This window comes from Desmodus rotundus, chromosome 9 (assembly GCF_022682495.2).
Source record: "Desmodus rotundus isolate HL8 chromosome 9, HLdesRot8A.1, whole genome shotgun sequence".
Lineage (NCBI taxonomy): Eukaryota > Metazoa > Chordata > Mammalia > Chiroptera > Phyllostomidae > Desmodus > Desmodus rotundus.
Genome location: NC_071395.1, coordinates 13,903,485 through 13,928,098, shown reverse-complemented (window position 1 = coordinate 13,928,098; position 24,614 = coordinate 13,903,485). Strand labels below are relative to the sequence as shown.

Below are 24,614 nucleotides of genomic sequence, written 5' to 3'. Positions count from 1 at the left end.
GTCGAAGGACTTTCACTAACGATTGTACACAGACTGAAATCTGTTTTGAATGCTTTCCTTAATTGTTTGGGTATCTTTGCGATTGATCTCCAAGTTATTTTTATTGTAATTGGAGCAGTTGTCTAAAAAGACCAATATTTAGTCAATTTTGATGAATAGTTTATGTATATTTAAGAAAAATATGTTTCCTTTTTTGTTTGCTACTGGGTTCTATCATTTTATCATTTATATTTTATTAAATATATGTTGTATATTTTTATAATTTGTGTTCAAATATTTGGCATATTCATTAATTTTTGTTTCCTTGTTGTATTAAATACCCAAAGAAATTCTTAAAATATGTTAAGTGTGTTAAAGTCTTCCATTAAGATGGGGTGAGGGGAAATATTTTATTTTGTCCTTGTAATCCTGTCAATTTTATTTTATATAGCATTGCTAACACAATTTTAGAATTGTTCACTGTTATATTTTTAGGTGAATTGAATGTTTTATTGTTAGGTAGAGACCTCTTTGTCCCCAGTCATTTATCTTGGCTTAAAATGCATTTTGTCTGATACCAGGTAGCAATGTGACTACGTCACTCTCTTTTACTTCATTGAACTGCACTTAACTCTTTTCACCCATCCTGTCGTATCTAGTGTTCCAGTGTAAATTGGTATCTTCTAAAGCCCATACTATTAAATTTATTTGCTCATTTTTTATCAGGTTGGGCACTTATTTTTTTAATTGAGACATTTAGTCTATTTTTATAGATTGTTTCTCCTAATATACTTGAAATTTCTACTGCTTTTATTTTGTGCTTCCTAGTTGTATTTTTTCCTCTTCTTTTGTTTTTCTCCTCTTTTATGCCTTCTCTATTAATAGGGAAGTTTCTGATTATGAGTTCAAATTCTTTAATAGAAGGATGAATACCATTAAGTTTATTATTTCTCCTTGATTTAGTTTTGGTAAGTTGAGTTGTTCAAGGAATATGCCTATTTCATATAAGTTATTGAATTAATAGGCATAATTTTTCCATTTTTTCTTTGATGTCTATAGGATCTCTACCTAGATTTGTTATTTCATTACTAATTTTCTTAATTTCTCTCTTTTTCTGAGTAGTTTGCTAGGGGTTTATCAATTTCATTAAATTTTTCAAAGAACCAATTTGTGTTTCTTTAAAACTTTTTCCTATTGTTTGTCTATTTAATGTTTCCTTATTTTCTGTTCAGATTTTTAAAATTTTTTCCTTCTCCTTACTTAGAGTTTAATTTGCTCTTTCCTTTTCAGGTTCTTAAATCAAAATCTGACCTTTTATTTTCTAATATAGGTATGTAAAACTATAAATCCCTTTCTAAAGCACCACTTCAGCAACATCCCATAATATTGCTGTTTATTTTATTGCCCTACAGTTTCTTATGACATTAAGAAACTGACATTCTTATGACTTATGTCTAAGGACATTCTTATGACATTATGACATAAAATGTTAAGAAACATTTTCTTATTCCTCTTTCATTTTATTTCTTAGGCCCAAGGATTATTTAGAAATGGGTTATTTAATTTCCAGTGATTTATTTTTTGATGTCTCATTGCAGATTTTTAATGTATTTCCCATTTGGGAAGAGAACATATTCTGGGAGATTTCAGTCTTTTAAAATATATCGAGGCTTATTTTATGGCTAGATTAGGTTCCATTACGTTGACTCTTGGGCGTTTGTGAAAAGGCTGTGGGTACTGCAGCTGTTGCCTTGTAGTTTTCTGTAATGTCAAGTAGGTCGCGGAGGATGGGTAAAATGTTAAGCTTATCTTTTCCTTTATTGACTTTTTTGTCTTCTTATTTATATTAATTACTGAGAGGGTATTAAAAATCATCAGCAATTATGGATTTGATTATTTCTCCCTCTGGTTCTATCAGTGTTGGCTTCATGAACTTTGAATCTGTATAATTAGGTGCACACGTATTTAAGATTGCTATGTCTTCCTGATGAACTGACCCTCTTATCATTTTGAAATATCCGTCTTTATTTCTTGGAATGAATTTAGTCTCGAAGTCTACTTTCTCTCATATTAATAAAACCACACCAGCTTTCTTATCTTTCTGTTTACACTGTATAACTTTTCTCATCTTTTTATTTTCAAGTTATTTTTTTCTTTAAATTTAAATTGAGTCTTGTTGTATATACCATATCTTTTGGACTCTAAGACACACTGCCCCACCCCCAAATTTGGGAGGAAAATGCGGGTGCATCTTATAGTCCAAATGTCGCTTATCTGGCTCAATGGTGGGGGGTGGCAGTGCAGCGGGGTCACAGGAGGCAGGAGCAGGACCACATTTTTTGCTTCAAAATTTTTTTCCCCTATTTTCCTCCTCTAAAACCTAGGTGCATCTTATGGTCCAGTGCATCATATAGTGTGAAAAATATGGTAGCTGGATCTGGCTTTTTAATTCAGTCTCATAAAATTGGCTGTATGTGTAGTTGGTCAGCACACTTTTAGTCCAAGAGTCAGCAAACTTTTTCTGTTAAGGGCCAGGTGGTAAGTAAACATTTTAGGCTTTGTCAGTCATATGGACTCTGTCACAACTCCTGATCCTCTGCCACTGCGGCACAAAAGCAGACATAAACAATATGTAAATGTACCGACAAGGCTATTTTTCAATAAATATTTAAAAACAAATGGGCAAGATTTGGCCTGTGGGTCGTAGTTTCTCAACTGCTTGTTTAGTCTGTTTTTTGTTTTTTGTTTTTACTTTCTCTGTGTTTACATTGCATTTAATAGTTGATATTGTTTGTCTTCATTTTATTATTTTTTTCATTATTCTCTTACTTTTGTTTGTTGTTGTTGTTCCTTTCCTGACTGCTTTAGGCTAATTGAGTATTTTTAATATTCTGTTTATTTCCTTTCTTGGCTTCTTAGCTCTTTTGCTTTTTTACATTTATGTAGTGTTTGCTCTGGGATTAACATTATCTTACTCTTAACTTATTGAAGGCTACTTAGAGTCAAAATTATTATATTAACACCTGATCGTTTAACATTCCTTTAGAGATCCTTTATCACTTCACGGTGCAAGCTTCTCACTTCTAGTTTTTATTTCCCACTTCCAAAATGTTATACCTTTCAACAGTAGAATTCCATCCACTTGTCCCTTATTTATTGTGTTGTTGTTCACACATCCTTGACTTTTCATATTTAACAAATTCTACCTTACAATGTACTATGATTGCTCTTTTAGAAAAGAGTCATCTTTTAGAGAAATAAGGGGAAATCTTATATAACCCACTATTTACTTCTTTCAGGGTCTTTCATTCTTGTAGATTTGCCTTTTTACCTGGTATGATTTCCCTTCTTTCTTCAACATGTCTTGTATCTTGTGTTTGCTGCAAATATTTTTCATTGTAAAATGCCTTTATTTTAACTTATTTTTGAAGTGTATTTTTACTAGATACATATTTTTACATAATATTTCTTTTTTTCTTTCAGCATGCCAAAGGTGCTGCTCTGTCATTGTCTGGACTACCTTGTTCAGATGGGAAGTCAGCTGTTATTTTACCATTGTTTCCTGTAATAATCTGCCCTTGACCCTGACTGCTTCATCTTTCATTTTCAGCACTTCGGCTGTGATGTGCTTTGGTGTAGGTCTCTTTCATTGTATCCTTTTGGGGGAGTGTCCTCTAATTCTTAACTCTATGAGTTTATTTTTTCCTCAGCAAATTGATTATATTTCTAGTCATTATTTATTTTAATACTTTTATGTTCTCTTTTCTTGCTGAGACTCCTGTTACAGATATATTTGATTATTTGTTATGGTCACGCAAGTCGCTGGAACTCTATTCACTTTCCTTCAAACATTTTGTCTTTCTGTTCTGCAGACTACCTAATTTCTGTCGATTTCTCTTCAGCTTCATTGGCTCTTTCTTCTACCATCTCCAAATTACTATTGAATACATCCAGTGAATTTTAAATTTTATTTATTATTCTTTTCAGCTCTAGAATTTCTATTAGCCTTTTAAAAAAGCTTGCCTTTCTCTTCTGAGATTCATTCTCTCTTCTTTTATTAAAACCATATTTTCCTTTAATTTTCTGAACATATTTTCTTGCTTCTTTAAATATCCTAATCCAGGACCAGTCAATCCACTGTAGCCAGAAATTCTTTCTGAGTGAGGTTTTCTATATTTTTTCTCTTGTCTTTGCTGGTTTGAAGTTAATATATCTGATTTCTATCTTTTAGAAATGGACCTTAAATCTTTGCTTGCATACTTAGTCTAAAGTTAATTAATCTCTATCAACTCCTCTTTAACAACGCAAGATATTACAACTTAAATTCAATCCCCTTCCTGCTTTCTCTATAAAATAACTTAGTTCAACCTGATTTTTTATTCAGTAAATTAAGCATTATTATTATCATTTTAAATATAGTTATTGTTGATTAAATTTATCCACGTGGTCACTAATTACTCTTTTTTTCCAAGTTTCTTTTGTATCTCAGATTTCCCATCTGGTATGATTTCTTTTTCTTTTTGCCCAAAATCCTTTCTTAAATTTTTTTTTTGTGGTGTGCACCTCTTGGTAAAATCTCTTTTGATACATCCAAATAGATATTTATTTCACTTCTGCCTCAAATCACAATTTGAGAATACAGGTCTTAACAGAAAGTTATTTTTCTCAATGCTTAGAATGTACTATTCACCAGTCATCTGGTGTCCACTGTTGTCTTGAGAATTTGCCGCTGATTTATTTGTATTTACTTGGTGGTAACTTCACTTCCTAAAGTCAAACCCAAAATTCTCGGCTTTTTTTGTTGAAGTCAGAAAAATAAAATTAGGGAAGCAGTATAGAATAGCAAAAGCAGCTAGTCAAAAGTGTGGACTTAGTGGAAGATCAGCTGATACCAAAGGAAGCTCTGCATCCTGAGGGTACCCCAGAAAAGTCCCACTGTGATGCAAGGGGACTGACCACTGGTATCCCTTTTATTAGTCATTATCAGGCAGTGGACTCTCCCCACGGGACGTATGGGGAGTAATAGACATTTTCAGGAACTGAAGACGATTGTCAGGAGAAGGGTCGATCTGGGTGCACCGGCTGGTAAAGCCGGCGTGGGAAAGGCACCAAAGCCTGTGCTAAAGGGGTCAATTGGCTACTTCTGGATGCTTTGGAGGCCTCTTTGTCTCTGATAGTCTACACTTTGACTCTAATCCCTAGGTGTAAGTTTTGTTTTGTTCATCCAACTTGGCAAACATTGTGGTTCCTGTATCTCAAGTGTCAGTTCTGGAAGACTGGCTAGCCAGTTATCGTTCTTGGTGTTGTCCCTTCCAAGTGGCATCATTTAAGGAAAGTTAATTTCCTTAGATTTTCGGCCCTTGCTGCCCACTCCCTGCACCCTAGGCCTGGCCCTGGCCTCTCCTCCGGCCTCTCTTCTCTCCGCTTCAGGGAGTCAGTCACATGTTAGAACTTTCCATGCTGTCCTTCATCTCACGTGTTTCATCACTTTTTCTTTCTTTGTCACCTTCTCTGTAATTGTTCAAGTGTGTCTCTCAGTGTATTAACTCACTATGAAGTGGTGCTTGATTTTCTATTCAGTGCATCTACAAAGGTTGTCAAGCTATTTATTCATTTCTTCTAGAAGTTACCTTTGATCTTTGAAAATTCCAGTTGATTTTTATATCCTACTTTTCCTTAGGTTTTTAGTTCTCTCTTTCATATACTTACATATTATAAATAGCATATTTATTTTATATTGCACATCTGAACATTACAAATTCTGAAGTCCTTGGCAGTCTAGTTCTGCTGTCTGTTGCTTCCTTGGACTCTCCTTTATGAAGGCCTATTTTCTTGTATATCTTTGAATCTTGTATCTTCTTCAGTAAACGCCTCTATTTTTCATATTACATGAAATATGGTCTGTCCAGACAGTATCTATCCATGTAATATGAAAAATAGAGACGTTTATTGATGAAGATACAAGATACATTGTACACAGGACAGTGACACCTCGGTCCCCTTCAAAGTAGGCACCTTGGGACCTTACACAGTTGTCCCTGTCACCATCAGCTTTCCTGTTATATTTTCCTGAATCTCATAGGTGGTCTGAAATCTTTTTCCTTTCCAAGGTGCTTCTAATTTTGGGAAAAAACAGAAGTCACAGGGTGCCACATCTGGGCTGTAGGAGGGCTGAGTCACCTGGGCAATTTGATGTTTCACCAAAAAACTGCATGAGATATAATGCATGAGTGGACGTGTTGTTGTGATGAAGCTGCCAATCACCAGTTGCCCATAGCTGTGGCCTTCTGAATCATCCAAATAGTTGCCACGGAGGAATGTTTAAGCTTAATGAAATATTTGATGCAGCTTCATTGCTCTACTCACTCAGTCATTTTGAATGTGATGGTCACACAGTACACACGCTCACTCAACAGCATCTACACCCCCACTGACTAGCACAGTGAAGTGGTCATTGTTCACACATGCGCATTCCAGTCTACTGTCCTTGGCTGCCAGGTTACATTGATGTTGCACAAACCATCCTCTTTATATTAACAATGACTGGACTTTTTCTGGACAGACCTATTGAAATATGGGTTCTGGTACTTCATTAAACCAGTAAAAAGTACTTACCAGCACAGAATTTTCTCTGACATTTTCAAGATTGATTTTCTTTTGCATTAATTTACTTTTTTTGAATCTTATCATGATGGTTTTCAATGCAGACATTTCTATTTGTTTGAGGGTTTTATTAGTTATTATGGTTGTTTGTGGTGGTTGTTTTAGCCAGAAGCAAAATCCTGTATTCCTACTAAAATATTCTTCTGGAACCTTTCCAGGTCAACTTATATAAAAAGCCCAAACACCCTAGGGCAACTTATAAGTGAATACCTGAGAACTAAGGAATCCGAGAATTCGCAATGGAATTGAGATCAGAGTTGTACTTTAATATAGCATAAAGTCTTCCAGGGTTTTGAGGAAACAGTAGCTACTCCCTATTGATCTTTTAACTTGGTAACTCTCATAGGTATTTACAAGGCTACACACCAGAGCTAAAGCAGGTCGGCTCTGTCTTTTCCCAAGTGATGGCATTTGTCGTTGCTTGGGGAGGATACATCACCATACAAACAAATAACTTTTCCAACAGCCCCTGAGGGGGAGCTTCTGTTTTAAGTCCTCAAGAGTTAATTCAGTAAAATTCAGTAACACTACAGGCAGTAAACCTCATAGACCTAGTGAAACACTCAATAATAATTTTAACAGGCTCAAACAGTGGTAAAATTGATAAGAATATCTTTCAGGGAACCTATGGAAATGAATTAGCTCAAGCAAGGATTAAGAAAGCCTTTCATTTAGGAGAGTATATCATTAAGGCAGGTTTCTTAAACTTTAATATGCCCACAGATCCCCTGAGGTTCTTGTTAAAATAAAGATTCTGACTCTGATGGTCTAGGGTGGTGCCTAGAATTCTGCATTTATTTTAAAAGATTTCATTTATTTATATTTTAGCAGGAGGGGAAGGGGGGAAGAAAGAGAGAATGAGAGACATTGACGTGAGAGAGAAACGTCGATCAGCTGCCTCTTGCACAGGGCCGCAACCCAGGCATGTGCCCTCTCCAGGAATCGAACCAGCCACCCTTTTGCTCTGTATGGTGATGCTCATCCAAATGAGCCACACTGGTCAGGGCTGGAATCCTCTGTTTCTAACAGCCTTCCAGGCAATGATGACACAGCTGGTTCATGGACTACCCTTTGAGAATAAAGGGTCTAGACTCTGACTTTGGCAACAGAATGAGATAGAAGGTGAGAAAATGTACAATATACTATATAACAGTCAATTCGGGGAATAGTGCTGGAAAAGTATGTGTGTTTAAATGCAAATAGCATGATACATGTAATCATGCCATTTGGGTAGTGGAGCTGCTATCCATTCTAAATTCAAAGTATAGTGTGTTTACAGTTCTAGTGAATACATAAAAAAATACAGACAATAGCAAAAACACACCCAGAATAGAAGTTTTTAATAAAACACACATGCAGAATAAAATGGGGGGCTTCACAGTAAGAGCCTATCACTATATTTAAGTAATAAGACACGGGCCATGGTGACAGGCACTTATTCGCCTGGAACGGCAGAGGCCACAGGGGAGTCGAGGGAACAGGGGTGGGGGCAGCTGCCTGCCTTCAGATTCTGCCTTTGCTGACTGGCTCTGGGGCTCAGGTGACTTCTGATAACCAAACTGGGCTTCAGTTTCCTTATCTATAAAGAAGGATGATACTGCACTCGGCAAGGAAGTTTCTTATGAGTATTAAATGTGTAATTCAGCAACTCAGACCAATACCTGATGTATAGTTGGCAGTATTCAATGTTTATTTTTATTACTGCAATAATATCTAAAACAATTCAATTTAGAGATTAAAACATTGTTTTCAAGAAGTAGAACTTGAGTCTATTTTATGGTTAAATTGCCTATAGGAAAGTACTTTGGTTATATGAATAAACAACAGAGACTGAAAACATGACTAAGAAAATAAAATTACTAGTGAAATTGGAGTCTATTACTGAGATGAGAAAGTTTTCATCAACCGAAAGGTCTGATTATTAAAAAATAAAAGGGCAGATAACCAGCTGACTCTGGCTGCATGGCAGCTGCGGTCCTCAGCCAGAACCCACGCCCAGCAGTCCTCGTCAGAATGTGGGCTAAGGTGGACAGGCCCTGCCCGTCTGGTGGCGGCTCCATGAGAAGGGGCACCGGCAGGTAGAAACCTCCTGAAGAAGAAGCCTGAGCCTTTGCTCTTCGATTTTGACAGACCCTGACGAAGGTCCTAGAGCCTAAAAATATTGGTGGGTAAAGTGATGAGAGAAGCTACCTTTTCACTTGTTGAGGCCAAGTTCACAGAAGGGGACTTCAGTGTCAGCTATCCAGAATGTAAATAAAGCCCGAGGGAAGATTCCAGCGGGGAAAGATAGTGCAGCAGGTGTTAACTCTGCCAGCATTTGAGCATCATCATGGAAGAAATGAGTTAGGATCTGACCGGGTTATGGCTAAATTAAAGAGGGGTTATGCTGCAGCAATGGAGCTTCTGGTGGAACTGGCCTCGCTGCAGACTTCCTTTGTCACGGCATGAAGCTATTGAGATAACACACTGCTGTGTCAGTGCCATTGAACGTGTCATCATTCCCCAGGTTGAATGTGCCCTCGCTTACATCATCATTGTAGAGCTGGATGAGAGAGGGCGAGAGGAGTTGTACAGGTTAAAGAAAATACAGGAGAAAAAGATTCTCCAGGAAAAGTCTGAGAGGCACTTGGACCACTGGAGGGCAGCTGGAGAGGTGACAGAGCCTGCCCATCTTCTGGCTGAAGAGGAGGATGAGGGTGTTTTCTGTGAATCATCTTTCCTGCTCTGGTCCTTTCAGAAGCCCTAACGTGGCACCATTTTAGTTCACAGTGTGTAGGTTTGGCTTGTGCGATTGTTTATCTTTTTGGCCTAAGAACTGCACTGGCCGTAAGATTTCCCTGGATGTCCATTTATAGGATTACCTTTGCAGAATCCTAATTTAGCAACCACGTATCACCGAGATTTAGAGAACCCGCCCAGGAACTTGTCGAATTTATTCTGCAGAAGAGTTCCCCCCTCCATCCACACCTTTGTTCCAAGTGATCAGCTTACTGAGCACATTGGGAAAGTCTCCTTTGGAGCCATCAGCCATCGGCTGAGTACTGCGGGAGCACCCTCTACCCCCACCCACTCACCCACCTGTGTGAGACGGCTGCGCCCGCCCTGTGTTGCCCTGGTACTGCCCCTCTCCTCAGCTTTGTGCAAGCCCTCACTTATCTTACTTTGCAGGGCCAGGCTCTGTTCTGTCTGTCATGGAGCAGTTTTGCTCATTTGATTGTGACTGTGGTATAAACAGTAATATGATTTCAAATGAAAAAATATAAGTAAAAATGTGTAGAAATGAATTATTCTTAGGATTCAATTGTTAATATGCTATAGACATGGCCTGTGGCTTTGGTGGTATTATTTTATATCTGCCTTTCCTCTGGCTTAGGTTTAGCATATATTTCAAAATGCCTGAGCCTTGATGACTACCTTTGTAATTTTTCATTATTCTTGCTTACTGTAGGTATAATTCTAATTCCGAAAAGAAAAGGTTCTTTCTGTCTTACTGTGTGCAAAGATAAATAGGTGTTTATTGTGTTTCTTTTTTTCCATTTATATTTTCTTTCCAAACTTTAAATGCAGACAATCATAAGAACCTATACTGCTAAACCTTTGTTTTGTGTTTTTCTTTTCTGAAATAATTGTTTCATAAAATAAGCACGGGAAAAGTAAAAAGGAATCCAACTGGTAGCAGTTTTAGTATATGCAAAAAGAAATAACTTCAAAAGTCAGGTCTAATACTTACTGATGATGTTTTCTGGCTAGGGTAGCTCAAAAAGTAAAAATTTCTTAATATATACAAATGTACAAATGTGTTTGTATATGGTAAATGTACAAATATGCTTTAAAATAGAATATACATGCATTTATGGTAGATTCCCTTTTTTTAAAGTTTTAGTGTGCTTTCTTTCTTTATTTTTTAAAAGATTTTATTTATTTATTTACTTATTTTTAGAGAGGGGAAGGCAGGGAGAAAGCGAGGGAGAGAAACATCAGTGTGTGGTTGCCTCTTGTGTGTCCCCTACTGGGTACGTGGCCCACAACCCAGGCATGTGTCCTGACTGTGAATTGAACCGGCGACTCTTTGGTTTGCAGGCTGGTGCTCAATCCACTGAGGCACACCAGCCAGGGCAGATTCCCTTCTGTTAAACAAAGCCAACAATGAATAAGTAACTTGAGGAGGAGTATTATATGTTGAAAATATGGAAAATGGCTTGTGCTTTAGGTAAAACACCCATGTTCTGTCTGCACATACTGTTCTGTATCATCACACCTGTAGATGGTGAGTAACAATATTTGCAGATTGAAATTCGTTTTTTTATTTCTTCATGATTATTTTTAAGATTGGGGATTATCTTTGAAATCTACTCATGCACGTTTTTTTCAAGTGGTACAGATTGGTGGGTGGGGTCCCAGTGCCACTTAAAAAAGCTAACTACGGAAGTATAACATGCACATGGAAAAGTGAACAAATCTAAAGTTTACAGCTGGATACATTTTTGCGAAGCGAACACACCTGAAGATCCAGGTGTCAAGCCTAAGAAAGAATCGTATTAGTACCTCAAAATCTCCCCTCATGTCCTCTCCCGGTCACTTACACCAAACAAGAGCTCCCCCACATTCGATACAAATGCTGTCACATATGATAGTATGTACTTTTTGGTTTTGATCTTTTACCCTAAGCATTGTTTGTGATATTTATCCATGTTGTTGATGAAACTGTGGTTTGTTCATTCTCATTAACATATAGTATTTTATTGTTCGAATGGATCTTAATTTTCTTAATCAGGTCTACTGTTAATGGGTATTGGGACTGTTTCTAGCTGATCTCTACTGTGAAGGATGCCACTATAAACATTCTTGTACATAATGTCAGCAACCATTGTAGGCTTGTATTGTGGTTATAAACCTAGGGGTAGAATTCGCCCAGCCTTGCGGTGTGCATATGTCCACCTTTAGATACCGCCAAACTGATTTCTAAAGTTCCACTAACTTCCACCATCTGCCCCCTCCAGCAGGGTATGACTGTACCGTTGCTCTGTGTCCCTGCAGTCTGGGTAGTACGCGTTCTTTTTATTTTAGCCACATTTGTCTGCAGGTAGTGGTATCTCATTGTGATTTCCGTTTGCATTTCCAAAGGACTAATAAAGCTGAGGGAATTTGAATATGTTCATTGAAAATTTGAATGCCCTCTTTTGTGAAATTTTTATGTATGCCTTTTGCTCATTTTTCTTTTGAGTCGTATGTCTTATTTTTATTGATTTGTAGGAGTTTATTTAAACATTCTGAATGCTAGTTATTATCAGATATATATATTGCAAATTTCTTCTTGTACCCTGTGGGTTTCATTCTCTACTTGGCATCTGTTGATGAACAGGAGTCCTCAATTTATCATTATCATCAAACATCATTCTTCCCCTGCATGGTTGCCACTTCTTCTATGCTGTTTAAGAAAGCATTGCTTACCCCAAAGGGAAAGACAGTACCTTCTAAGAGCTGTATTGTTTTATCACCCACATTTAGACACACAGCCCTCTGTAGCAGAGACGGCCCTATCCCCAATGCTCTCCATCTTCAAACTGGCCATAAGTCACTCGTGTAATTAGTTGTCACAATTTGCTTGAGTTTGTTTCTGGATTCCATGTCTCATTCCATATCTGTTTGTTTTTGTACTGATCACTCACTGTGTTAATTATGAAACTTTATAATAACTTTGATATCTGGTCATTGAAGACCTCCGGCTCTGTTCTTCATTAATGTCGCCTTGGGTAATCTTGGCCCTTGCATTTCAGCGTAAATGTTAGCTTGTTAACTTAAAAACAAACTACTGGGGTTTCAGTTGTGATTACGCTGAACATATGAATCAATTTGAGGAGAACTGACATCTTTATAATATTGAGTCTTCCAAAATGAGCATGACATACCTCTTTGCATTTACTTGTTGGCTCTTTTCCCCCTTTAAATGATGTTTTATAGGTTTCTGGTGTTGTGGTCACACACACCTTTTGTTAGATTTATCCCAGAGTATTTGAGGTTTTTAAATTCAATTTAAATGCACATTTTCTATCTTTTCTTTGTTGTTATAGAGTAATGCCACTGATTTTTGTACAATGACCCTAAATTCAGTAACTTTACTAGATTTATAGTACAGTGAATAATTCTCCTGTGGAATAATTATTTATTATTTTAATTTTAAATATATTCCATTGCTGATAGAAAGAAATGGGTTTAAAATTATTGGATTCAAAAAAACATTAACTAAATAATACTAATTTAAGGTATTATTTCAGTAGGCGCTAGAAAAATTGGAATTATCTCTCTGTGTCCTCACTGCATGAGACTCGTAAGTAAACGAGTGTGTCAGTCCGGTGTTCAGCTCCCTCCTCTGTGAGTGAGGGCATTGGACTCGCTCAGCTCTCATTCCTCTCTGTCCGGGGTGGGTGATGCAGACAGCTTTTGGGTAAGTGGTCGCGCATTTGAATTTCCCCCCTTTCTTCTACTCTTCCCCTTATGGCACTGTGACTGAGGGGACAGTGGGCCTCACATGGTCTCGTTTTGGGAGAGAGTAATATTGTCTCAGAGAATCTGAAGTTCTCTCCAGTCTCTGTCCCGAAAGTGGCTGCCGGTCCTAGTGCTGCCACCCCCACGTTCATGTTCATCGGCGGGTTTAACTCAAGAGAAGGGGGGTGAGGACTTGGTATTTGCCCTCTTCCTCCTCTGTCTTTGTATCCATGCAGCTTTGAAGCCCAAGGTTGTTTTTCATGTTTTTTACATTGTCCCCTATGCTTTCTCCATCCTTAGAATCACAAAACTCCATGACCTGATTCTCTAGGTCTGACTTCTACCATGTTATGGCAACTAAGCTTGTGGTTTTAGAAATGCCTTTCTCCCGAAGGAGAGCCTGGTCTTCAAAACCATTGTCTTACCGTGGATCCAGAGTTCTTGCTGGATGTCAAATTCTAGACTCCTCCATTCTTATTTTATTTATCTATCTTCTCATGGAGGACCGTGCTACCTCCAGCAGGAAAGCAAGGTCAAACACAGAGAAATGCAAGAGCTTTGCGTGTGGAAATATTTCCAAATAGCAGCACCCTTGTTATAGGATGTCCCATACCTCTCTCGTATTTCTTTGCAGGCCTTTCCTATCTGTCATATTACTTTGTTTAAATGTGATAATAAGGACTTGTTATGCAATTTCTATCATAGGACATGGTAAGATACTTATGCCACGTGAGTTAGCTCTATCTTTGTCAATAGGTATTTAATACATAGCAAGTGGGTGTGTACTTATTAGGAACCTCCTTTCTATGTGCTCAACATTGAATTAAGTACTGAATGGGCAGGGGATAGGTGAGAGGTGAAAGACATAATAACTGCCCTTGAGGAACTTAAAATACAGTCGGGGAGGCACGACAGTGTAAGGCTGCCCAAGAAGACAATATAAATGATAGGCATCAACTGTAATTGCTATCCAAGGTCAGAGAATCATAAATCAGCCAGGTCCACAGAACCTGGGGATCACTCTGTGCGGAAGTTGGCATTAAAGCTTTGACAGGGTGGTAAATTTGGAAGGTGTCGAAAAGAATTGAACCGCAACCAGGAGGAATAGACAAGGAGAATGGAGCTGGGAGGGACAACATGGCACTCTACCTGACTCAGTAGGACAGATTATATTGAAGAACAATGTAAAATTCATGGAATGATCAGGAAACTTAAAGAAAAAAAAGTACATCCAGTAGATATACCACACAATTTCCAGCTGCTTCTCCCCTGGGTCTCTTAAAACTGAAATTATAAAAACTAATATTATAGGTTGTAAAATTGGAAAAGTTTGACCCCTTAAGGGAAGAGCTATTAGATATCAAAGTGATTTATGAGATGCATCACCTTCTGGACGTTCCCTAATAGGAGCTTGATGACTTCTACATTCATACTCCAACAGGGGTCGGGTATTTGGAGATTAAAACAGATTTTGGGGGGTGAACTGAAGGTCCACTAGGAATATCCACGAGGAGGTAGGTTGGGGGGTGTTTGCCTGTTTTCCCCCCTCATTGCTAGGAAGAGGTGCTTCGTGGAGACTCAGTGAGAATGTAATGTGTGTCTCATGAAGTTTGGGGCTGGTTGTCTAAAACACTGGTTTCTGGTGGATCTAAGACCAAGAGATGAGCTAGTGGGCAGTTGACAGTAGAGCAATGTAGAGAGGCTGTGTTGGGAGTTGCCTCCTTTCCCCGTGGTTTGTTAGAGCTCCCTATGGAATGGCTGGCGGCCCCGCATGGAGGACACCGTCTCGAGGCTGTCGCGGTCCTATCCCATCAGGCTGCCCACGGACCCAGCTGCTCTCAGCAGATGGAAGCTGGAGGTGTCACTTGCAGCTGTGGCTGCAGTAAGTGATAATGTGAGACAGTACAACTCATATGAAAGGGCGGTACAGACTGCAAGTCCCCAGTGGTTGGGGAAGGAGGAAGAAACACTGGCTTCGAATCAGCTTTAAATACATAGCAGTTCTCTTAGCTCGGTGACCACAGATAAATTCCCTCTCCATTTACCTCTTTTCCTACCTGCCCTCCTTCACTCCCCTCCCATGTTCCAGAGGCTTGGACCAGGGTTAACTGGTTGGAGAAGAAAGACCTGGGGGGAAATATAGGGGGCTCTTCACTGGCTGCTGTTTTCTTCATTGGCTTGCAGCAGAGCCTAGCTCTGGAAGGGGGATAATTTAATCTTTAAATCGGTTTTTATGTGTAGCTGAGTATTTTAATTCCTAAATTGAGAATATGTTTGGTAACTTAATGTAACTATAAGGTTTTTTTAAGTTCCAATTGTTCAGGGTATTTAGATAAAAGCCTAGTTCTTATTGGCTCAACAGACGCTGCATGAATTTCCTGGAGCTGCTGTAACAAATTACCACAGAGTGGCTTAGAACAAGACGCATTTATTTTCTCACTGTTCTGGAGGCTAAAAATCTAAAATAAAAATGTCAACAGGGCCACGTTCTCTCCGAGAGCTCTAGCAGCTAATCTATTCCATTGCCTTCCCCTTAGCTTCTGGTGTTGCTGCAGTCCTTGGCTTGTGATGCATCGCTCTCATCTCTGCCTCCCTCGTCACATCATTTCCCTGTGTGTCTGTGGCTGCACAAGACACTTTCCTATGGGTGTTTATATTTGTGTCTCATCTTATAAGGACACATAACATATTGGATTAAGAGTCTACCCTTCCCCATAGAATGTCATCTTAACTTCCCTTTTCATTACATCTGGAAAGATTATTTCCAAGATCACCTTCACAGATATTTGGTGGTACTTCCTATCTTCTGAGGGACACACTTCAACCCACAACAGACAGGATTCTGCTTGATGTCTGTACCCTGGAGTTAGGGGCTGTTGTTGGTGTGAACCAAACTCCCTTCCTAGTTTATTTCTAGTCATGCGTCATACTCTTTTAAAATACACAGCATGGATTTGGAGTCTAAAGCAGTGTTTCTCAATCATCTCTATTAGCGATGCAACTACTGGAGATGCCTCTTTTTATTTCATCCAGTTTCCTCCCAGTGGTGCTACCAGGGTTTCTCTTTTTCACATAAGCTGACGATTTTGATGGGAGATGGAGAAGAAGCACAGTGGGCACCACAGGTCAGCCCTGTGGCCATCTGGCCTCCACGTTTTCGTGCACGTCCAGTTCTCCAAATGCACTGTCCCAGCTTCTTGGAAAGATCTATCCCTGCTTACCTGCCTGTCAGATTTAGTCTTTCCAAGTCCTCCTCCAGGGACTTTATTAAGACCAAACAAAACTGATTGTCAGTGTGCACAAGTTCAGCTGTCCTGATTAATTTTTTAAAGATAATTTTTAAATTCCCCTTTCCTGACTGCATAATATTCTTTCAATACTTTCAGGTGCTTTAGCACATTGCGCATCGTTTAATGAGGGTATTTTCACCAATTCCTTGACATATTGTCTACAGATGTTTCCTCCACTGAACTGTTTCTCTTGAGTCATTTTTCTTTACTACATTTTCTCTGAAGTCTGTTATAGACCCTAGCTTGCAGTAGCAGGCCACTAGGTGTTTTCTGAATTGGATTGAGTGTTCACAAAAGTAGAAAAGGATTAGTTGCTTTGAGCAATTCTTGAAATAGACCACAGTTTCTTGGAGGGCTTCTTTGAACTAAAATCCTCAGCAAGATGAACGGGAGACACTGCAAGGAACTGATTGGGAGCTCACTCACATTCCTACTACTCAATCTTTTATCTCCACTTCCCCAAAGGCCTTTATTTCCTTTGTCATTAAAGTCAGGTTAATCAATAGGCAAATTAGGTGATGTGCAGTATGAAATTTATTGGGGTGATATTGGTTAATAAAATTATACAGGTTTCAAGTGGTTTCAAGTACAGGGAAAGGGGGTCAAGTATACGGTGATGTCAGGAGATTTGTCTTTGGGTGGTAAACACACAATACAACATCCACATGATGCATTTTTTAAAAAGGAGAATGATGGTAAATGGGAGTAATAATGATGTAGATAATTATATTAGCTGACATTAATTAGTTCTATGTCCTTTATATGTATTTATCTCATTTATTTATCCTATCAGCCCTATGGAGTAGAAATAATTATCATTCTGATATTACAGATGAAAAACGAAGGCTTGCAGAGTTTAATTTACTTGCTCAAGTTCACACAGCTAGAAGATATGGTGATTGCACTTACATGACTATTCTTATAATGACCGTTATAGCCAATTAGTCAACGTTGCTTTTAACTGTTAATGTTTCTTCAAATAACTTTCTTAAAGGGTGTATTTAAATTTCTCACCTATCTATGTGACGGTCCTTTCTGGAAAGCTATTGCTCAGCCTTGAATTTCTTATCCTCCAATCTGCACATTCAGATAATGATGCAATAAAATCTTTTATGGGATACTCCTCAAGATTGTTATATGCCAAGGGAGGGAATAAGATATGTTTTCATAACTTTTGACTTTTATAAAGTTCTTTGCTCCTCATTGCAACATGGAAAAGCTCTAAAATTGTATCTCACGAGCAGGGTAATCTGCAATTATTTACAGAGTCATCTCACAATATCTCACTTTATCACTTTTGTGGAAAAACAGAATAGTAAAACAACCAAACTTTCATGAATATTTTAAAACCCACACTCACTGGGGGAGGGAAGAAAGTAAGTTTGGATCATTGCAAATTCCATTTCAGTCAGTTGTATTCCAAGTAAATGCTCCGTCTCAACACCCCTTCATCTTATCTTTTCACACGATGGGAGCTAATGCCTGTCCTTGCTCAAGTGCCCGTCTCTCTCCCATGGGAGAAAAGCGAGAGGAGCAAGGAGAGCTGGGCAGAGTGCCTGCCCCCACCACACAGGTTCTCGGCGGCAGGGGCGCAGGGACCGGTGGGGCAGTTATTTGGCATTTAAGCAAGTGGTTCCCAAGGCAGTTCCTGAATATTGCGTTGAATGATACTCTTTCTGACATTTATTACTACGGAATCTTCCTTAGGAAGCACTTAAAGAGTGAAAAGAAAGGTTGTTTATATTAATCTCTTTTTTCTTTGCCCACAGAACCCAAAGAAATGGTGTCACCTGGCAAGAGATCTGCACGTCTTTATGAAAAATCAGACCGAGGTAATACTTCCTGTGAATTGATACTTTTTTAGTCTGTTTAACCCTGAAACATTAAACTCATTGGCTCTCCTTGATTACTGGTTTTAGCTATTGAATGACCCATCAAAAAAGTAAGTCATCGTCTGAAAAGTCGAGGGAATGGTTATAATGATTACCATATTTTTGAAGTAACAGGGAAACTTAAAATATATTTTAGCTTATCAACAGTGTGGATAATGGTTAATTTTTTGACACTACTCTTTCATTTATGTTAATATATGAATAGGATCTTGACTAGAAGATTGTATTATCTTTGGAAATAACTCTGATGATCATATTTATAATGATAGACAATAAGATAATTAGATTCTCATCAAGATGCAGTCATAAGAATCTCCTTTTGTTTAAAAGTTGGTCAGATGGTTTTACATATTATTTTTGAATATGGAAAAAAATTTCAGTATAAATTCCTTTAAAACTTTGTTGAGCTTTATGAGGACACTGTCATACAAAACATACTTTCTTGGGAAAGACTGAATTATATCATACAGTTTTTAAATAGCATGTCAGATTATGCTTAACAGTTGTAGATATAGTTGCCAAATTTTCAAATTTCTATGTGATTTATTTACATATGTTGGCTTAAAAATATGAACACTCATGCAAATATCTTGATATATATGTGGAAACAAAGTGTAAGTGATAGATATACAATGTGTGCCATTTATGAATAAATGTACCATCTGAAAGAGTTTTTTTCAGAGAAGTTTCTAAGACGTTAGAACTGTGATGGGAACTGGACCCATCTATTCAATGTTACCTATTTGTATAGCTACTAAGATACGGTGTTACTCTATGTATTTATACGTATAATAAGTTTGTGAAAATGTATGTTAGACTGCATGTTGATTGAAACTGATTGAATTTTACTTTTGACAAATTATTAAATTCTTAAAAACAAATGAGCATTGAAACAAAGATAGCACTTAAATTTAATGGACGTCAGCAGAAAACTTGTTTTTGAACTTAAATTTGCCGTTCAGCAAAAATAAATTGTTAGGTTATATTACAAATTGGGTGTTTCTACTTATTTCTGATTTTAGTTGATTCTTCAAAGGAGGTGTAAACCCCTTAAGGAAGCAACTTCTCTCCCCTAAAGGCAATTTGGAATTGTAGGCACTCTATTCCAGTTTTGTCTATACTAAAATGTTCATTGAATCTATGGGATATTTTTAAATGTTTAATGACATCAATGGAGGGCTCCCTGTACAGAGAACTATTAACGGTGACCCGCCTCAGAGAGATATTGCAATGAGTGCTAACACTGCATGGTGTGGAAGATGCTGAAACGGGGCTCTGTGATGGAGACACGGGGGGATAAGTGGTGGAAAAGCGCTTGTTGAGGGAGAATTGATGGACGATGACACAGTAAAGGGAGGGACACATGGAACGTGCTGAACTCAATGAGGAGCACCATGGCCTTCAGAATACAAGGAGGATGCATTCCTGTGAAATTATTTTTTTCAGAGGTATGTACATACAAATATGTCCAGTTTTATCATACTTTTTGTTTAAGATCTGGAAACACTTTGAATTGAGCTTAGGAAAGAGAGAGTTGGAGTGGAAGTGGGATGTGTCCATTGCATGGCGGGATTTCCAGCATTGTGTACGCAGAGTAAAACTTCTGTTTCCCCCCAACAGGAGAATAAAGGAGCAGTTGGGCATCTTGCCAGAATCCAGGGGCTTTGGTCTGATAAAAATCCCAAAGGGATTGTGCTCTAGGCTGTGTGGGTTGTGTGAACATTGGGAGTGGGGTGTGTAGGAGCGACTTGGGGTGGGAGGGATGGTGGTGATGTTGTCGTCTCTCTAGACTGGTCCTTTGGGTTCCATGACATAGGGTGTTTGCAATCTTACAAACAGTTCCTGTTAATAAGACAAGGAGTCGTACTGATGCTCTGTCTCTATTATCTCAGATGGAGTATACATGTAAACTTCAATGTTTAAATCGAACACCACTGAGACACATTAGTGAAGATGCTATTTTCAGATGAATGGGACTGGTCAGCTTTCTCAGTTGTACATGCTGACTAGGATTAACTCTGGCAATGGAGCTCAGAGAGCCGTCTGTTGGGTTAACAGGCACCTTTGTGTGTACAGGTGCCTGAAAGTTCTGTATTCAACCTTTTTAAAAGAGGCACTTAAATAACTCTTCATGTAGTGTTTTGTTATATGAAGTCATTTATGTTGACTCGTCACAATATTCTTAATTTTGTCATCAGAGAGAAGCAACTTTAACTAGTCAGGTCAAAATATCCTTCTATATATCTAGTATGATTATGTTAAAAAATAGAGATGGTTATTCTGTCCCATTTTTATATAGGTTTATATGTCCTGGAAATAGAGTGAGTTTCAATTAAGAAGATGTCATATCTGCAATTTATTTTTATTATGTAGGAATATTAAGTTTTATTCTCACATATATCTGGCTTTTTCTGTACGAAGTTGTAATTGTAATATCAATCTTTAATTGATAGTAAGAATTCAGCAATTTTTTGAAGTACCCTAGGTTGAAATCTAGATGTAGTACAATCACAATTTGAGAATTGAAAATAAATTGTCATAAGGCTAATGTATGGGGTTACTTATGTTCAAGAACATTAAACATAAGTTATAATGATATTGTTTAGAGATTTGTTTCATTGTGATTTATTATTGCTGGTGGATAAAGTGTTATCACGGTAATAATACCTGTTGAGATCTAAAAGGATAAAAATCTGATATATTAAGGGCTTACCACAAATTATATTTTACATTATTTATTATGTACCTACTAATAACAATGGAAAGTAAAGCATCAAAACTTGCAGGTTGATTAATGCATAACTTAATGTCCATGAATTTAATGAGAATTACAAATATTTCTATGGCATGAGATAAAAGGAGTGATATAATTGTCACATTGCCTGAATTAGATTTCATGGGTGATATATGCAGTACTTTGCAGAAATATGGCTACAATATCAGGCAAAACATGTCCCCAAAGATAATTTAAACTGAAAGTTGGAGAACAAAACATAGAATATTTTCATGGAGACATGCTTAAAAAGTAGTTTTTAAAGAGGAATTTGCATGAGGGTTATTACGATAATTTTTATGGATTTGCCTTTTTGTTTTTTATGATTTTTGTTGTTTGCACAAGTGCTCTGTATTCTTAACTCTTATGAATATTAGACTCAATTTCTCTTCCCTAACTCACATGCACTCAGGCTGCCCCGTACCTGCCACACTGATCTGCGTATGTTGCTCTGTAATTGTTCTCATGTGTGCCTGTGTACATATATGTACATGTACAATTTCATTGTGTAAAGGCACCCATACAGACAAGAGATTTTTCCCCTTCACTATGATTGTCAAGAAGACCCTTCTTCTGTCATCCTGTTTTGCTCCCACTTGTGAGCGAAGTAGAGAAATTGAAATGAATGAGCTCCTTCCAGCTCTGGGGATTCCATTGGAGGAATATTTTAATGACTAATAGATTCCTATGAGAGTTATAATTTAGCTCTAGTTTGTATTCTTTATGACCACCTTGGGGATCTACTTTCCCTGGATCACATCTTTCAGTGAGAATAAAGTCAAAATTCAAACATGCTAATTTATAAAACAAATAATTTTTAGCTGTTGAAACACACTCCCTTTACCGGACGGGGGTGGCCTGATTGTCTCATCCACTGGCTGGGTGCCACTTTGCGCATGTCATTGGAGGAATATCTCACCCGGGCTACTCAGCCAAGGCCCCTTTTGCCCAAGAGCAAACACTGCCTTAGAAGGATACTGCACATCTTCCATCAGAATCAATAGGAAAAGCATTGTGCATTGTGATTTTCCCCCTCGTCATTCATTCATTCATTCATTCATTCACCAGTTCAATGTTTCGTAGGGTACCTTCACACGTTTGTGGATATGAAGTCTGAAATTACATATCCCCAGCTCTGTGTGGTTGAGTCTCTTTAGGCTAGGACCCTGGAAGTGCCTAAACATTAGGTGTGGAGGTTGGGAAGGGACTGTGGTGGTTTGGGAAGATGAGATGAAACTGGGACTAGATGGTTGGGGCAGAGCCTTTGGGAACTGGGGCTCTCAGATAACTGGCAATTCCTAGTAGACGACTAAGGACTTAGAGGGAATTGGTTCTTCTAAGGCTTTAGCCCTTGTGTCTGGTCCCATTTCTCCAGTGTGGCTGTACTGGAGGTACGTCGGAAGGGGGGGCAAGGCATTGGAGGCAGAGTGGTGTGGGCAGAGGCAAATGATTTGTAGTGTGGGCTGTCTGTTAGCCTTGGCAAACGCATATATGATTCGTATGTTCTTTCTCTCTAGGAAGCCACATTTTTTTAATGCATTTGGTATTTTTAAAAGTATGCCACTAGATGTCAGCAGCAACCTCCTAGGGTTCTTGTGGCCTCAATTGGTAAAAACAAAAAACAATTGCTACTTTATTAGAACACTTCTGAGAATAGTAAGTACTTATTTTGAAAGTATAAGAAGTATTTTTGAGACCTGAGGAGAAAGATTACAAGCATAAAATATTTTGAAATTGTTTTTTTTAAACTGGGGTTTCTGTTTACATGTAGCAAGTTACTTTTACTTCCAGTATTCTGTCCAACAGTGACGTGGCATGGGAACCATGTGTGAGGATGAAGAATTTGTCAGAAATTATACCTGAGTCCAGAGCGCTAACCTTCTGTGTCAATACTTGATGATTCGTTTATGCCACGATTGCAGGAGTATTGGTGCTTTGGGTTTGTTTCATTGTTTTTGTAGAGAAGCATTTTTGGTTCTTGGTCCGTCGGAAGATTGTGTGGCATTAATTTTTTACCATCCACATCTATGCTCTGTGTACTTAGAAATGTCTGAACTCTCCTGGATATGTGCTCTGTTGTTTCAAAATACTCAGAACATTTCAAAAGATTCTAGAGACTGTTATGGATGTTTGCTCACCAGTTGATGAAGAAAACAATCTAAAAATTAAAAACAATGTTACGTTTTCATGAATTGTAATACACACAATTGTTTACTCCTTAAAATGTCAAGTAAAAGTATCTCAGATTTTTTTTACCCCAGAAATTAATAAGAACATTATAGTATTGGCCAATGTTCAATTGAAACTAGTAATGTTATCCCTGGCTGGTATGGCTCAGTGGATTGAGGGCCGGCCTACGAACCAAAGCGTCACCTGTTTGATTCCCAGTCAGGGCACATGCCTGGGTTGTGGGCCAGGTCCCCAGTAGAGGGCACTGGAGAGGCAACCACACATTGATGTTTCTCTCCCTCTCTTTCTCCTTCCCTTTCCCTCTCTCTAAAAATAAATAAAGAAGTAAAGAAACTAGTAATGTTATTTTCAAATAATGTAGTTAACATTCAGTCAAATCAGATTCACATTAGCAGGCAGATTGAGACTAATCTGTTAGATCTTAAGCATCAGCCAGAACTCAGTCTCAGGTGATTGGCTATGAACTGACCAAGCACCAACCAGATTTTAAAGTAATTATTGAAAAGTTAGACTTGTTCCCATTTCTCTCCCTTGAAAAATTCTGCCTTCAATGGATTGAAAAAATATCTTTGGAAAAGCTAGGAAAAAGAATTAGGAAAACATGTTCTTTCTTGAAACCAGTTTTACCAAGGAAAATATTAATGTAAATATTATACACTTCTTGCTTTTAAGATTTTTAAAAAATATTTTATTTATTTACTTTTAGAGAGAAGGGAAGGGAGGGAGAAAGAGAGGGAGAGAAACATCAATGTGTGGTTGCCTCTCATGCACCCCCTACTGCAGACCTGTCCCTCAGCCCAGGCATGTGCCCTGACTGGGAATCGAACTGGTGACCCTTTAGTTCTCAGGCTGAACTTCAATTCACTGAGCCACACTAGCCAAGGCAGCTTTTAGGATTAAAAAAAAAAATTGTTTTAGTTGCTACAGTAAGGAAGGAGCTAACTCATCTAGTACATAGGCTTAAGAAATAATTTCATACTAAAGTTCATAACATTATGAACTTCATGATATTACATTATGGTAGTTTTTGTGCATTTCTATTTTACAACTGCTACTAAAATAACTTATTGAGATTTTCCTCTTGACTGTGGCTGAGTTGTGTGTGTAGGTGATGAGGCAAACCTTTGGAATCATGCTGCAGTTGCTTGACCCATGTAGTCTCCTCTCGGGGAGCAGGGGCCGTGTGAGTGCAGCCCATAAATGGAAGGCACGTCATCAGCCAGATGTTCAGTCCAGGCACTTTCAACATTGAACCTGGGGCGGAAGCACACCGCTTGCCTGATCTATAACAGTCCATTCTACGCCTCCAGTACTTAACCCCCTACAGGGGGTCAGGGCTGG

The 24,614-nt window shown here is 38.2% G+C and overlaps 1 long non-coding RNA gene and 1 pseudogene across 1 annotated transcript in view; both read left to right on the top strand.

Annotated features, from left to right (window-relative positions):
* The window catches only part of LOC112312364 (V-type proton ATPase subunit D-like), a 33,588-nt pseudogene extending 24,200 nt beyond the window's left edge, over positions 1 to 9,388 (top strand).
* Positions 1 to 24,614, top strand: part of LOC139441132 (uncharacterized) — a 228,128-nt gene that overhangs the window by 66,010 nt on the left and 137,504 nt on the right. The window contains exon 2 of the long non-coding RNA XR_011651551.1: positions 18,188 to 18,250. This is a non-coding gene — a long non-coding RNA (uncharacterized lncRNA). The remainder of the gene's footprint in view (positions 1 to 18,187; positions 18,251 to 24,614) is intronic.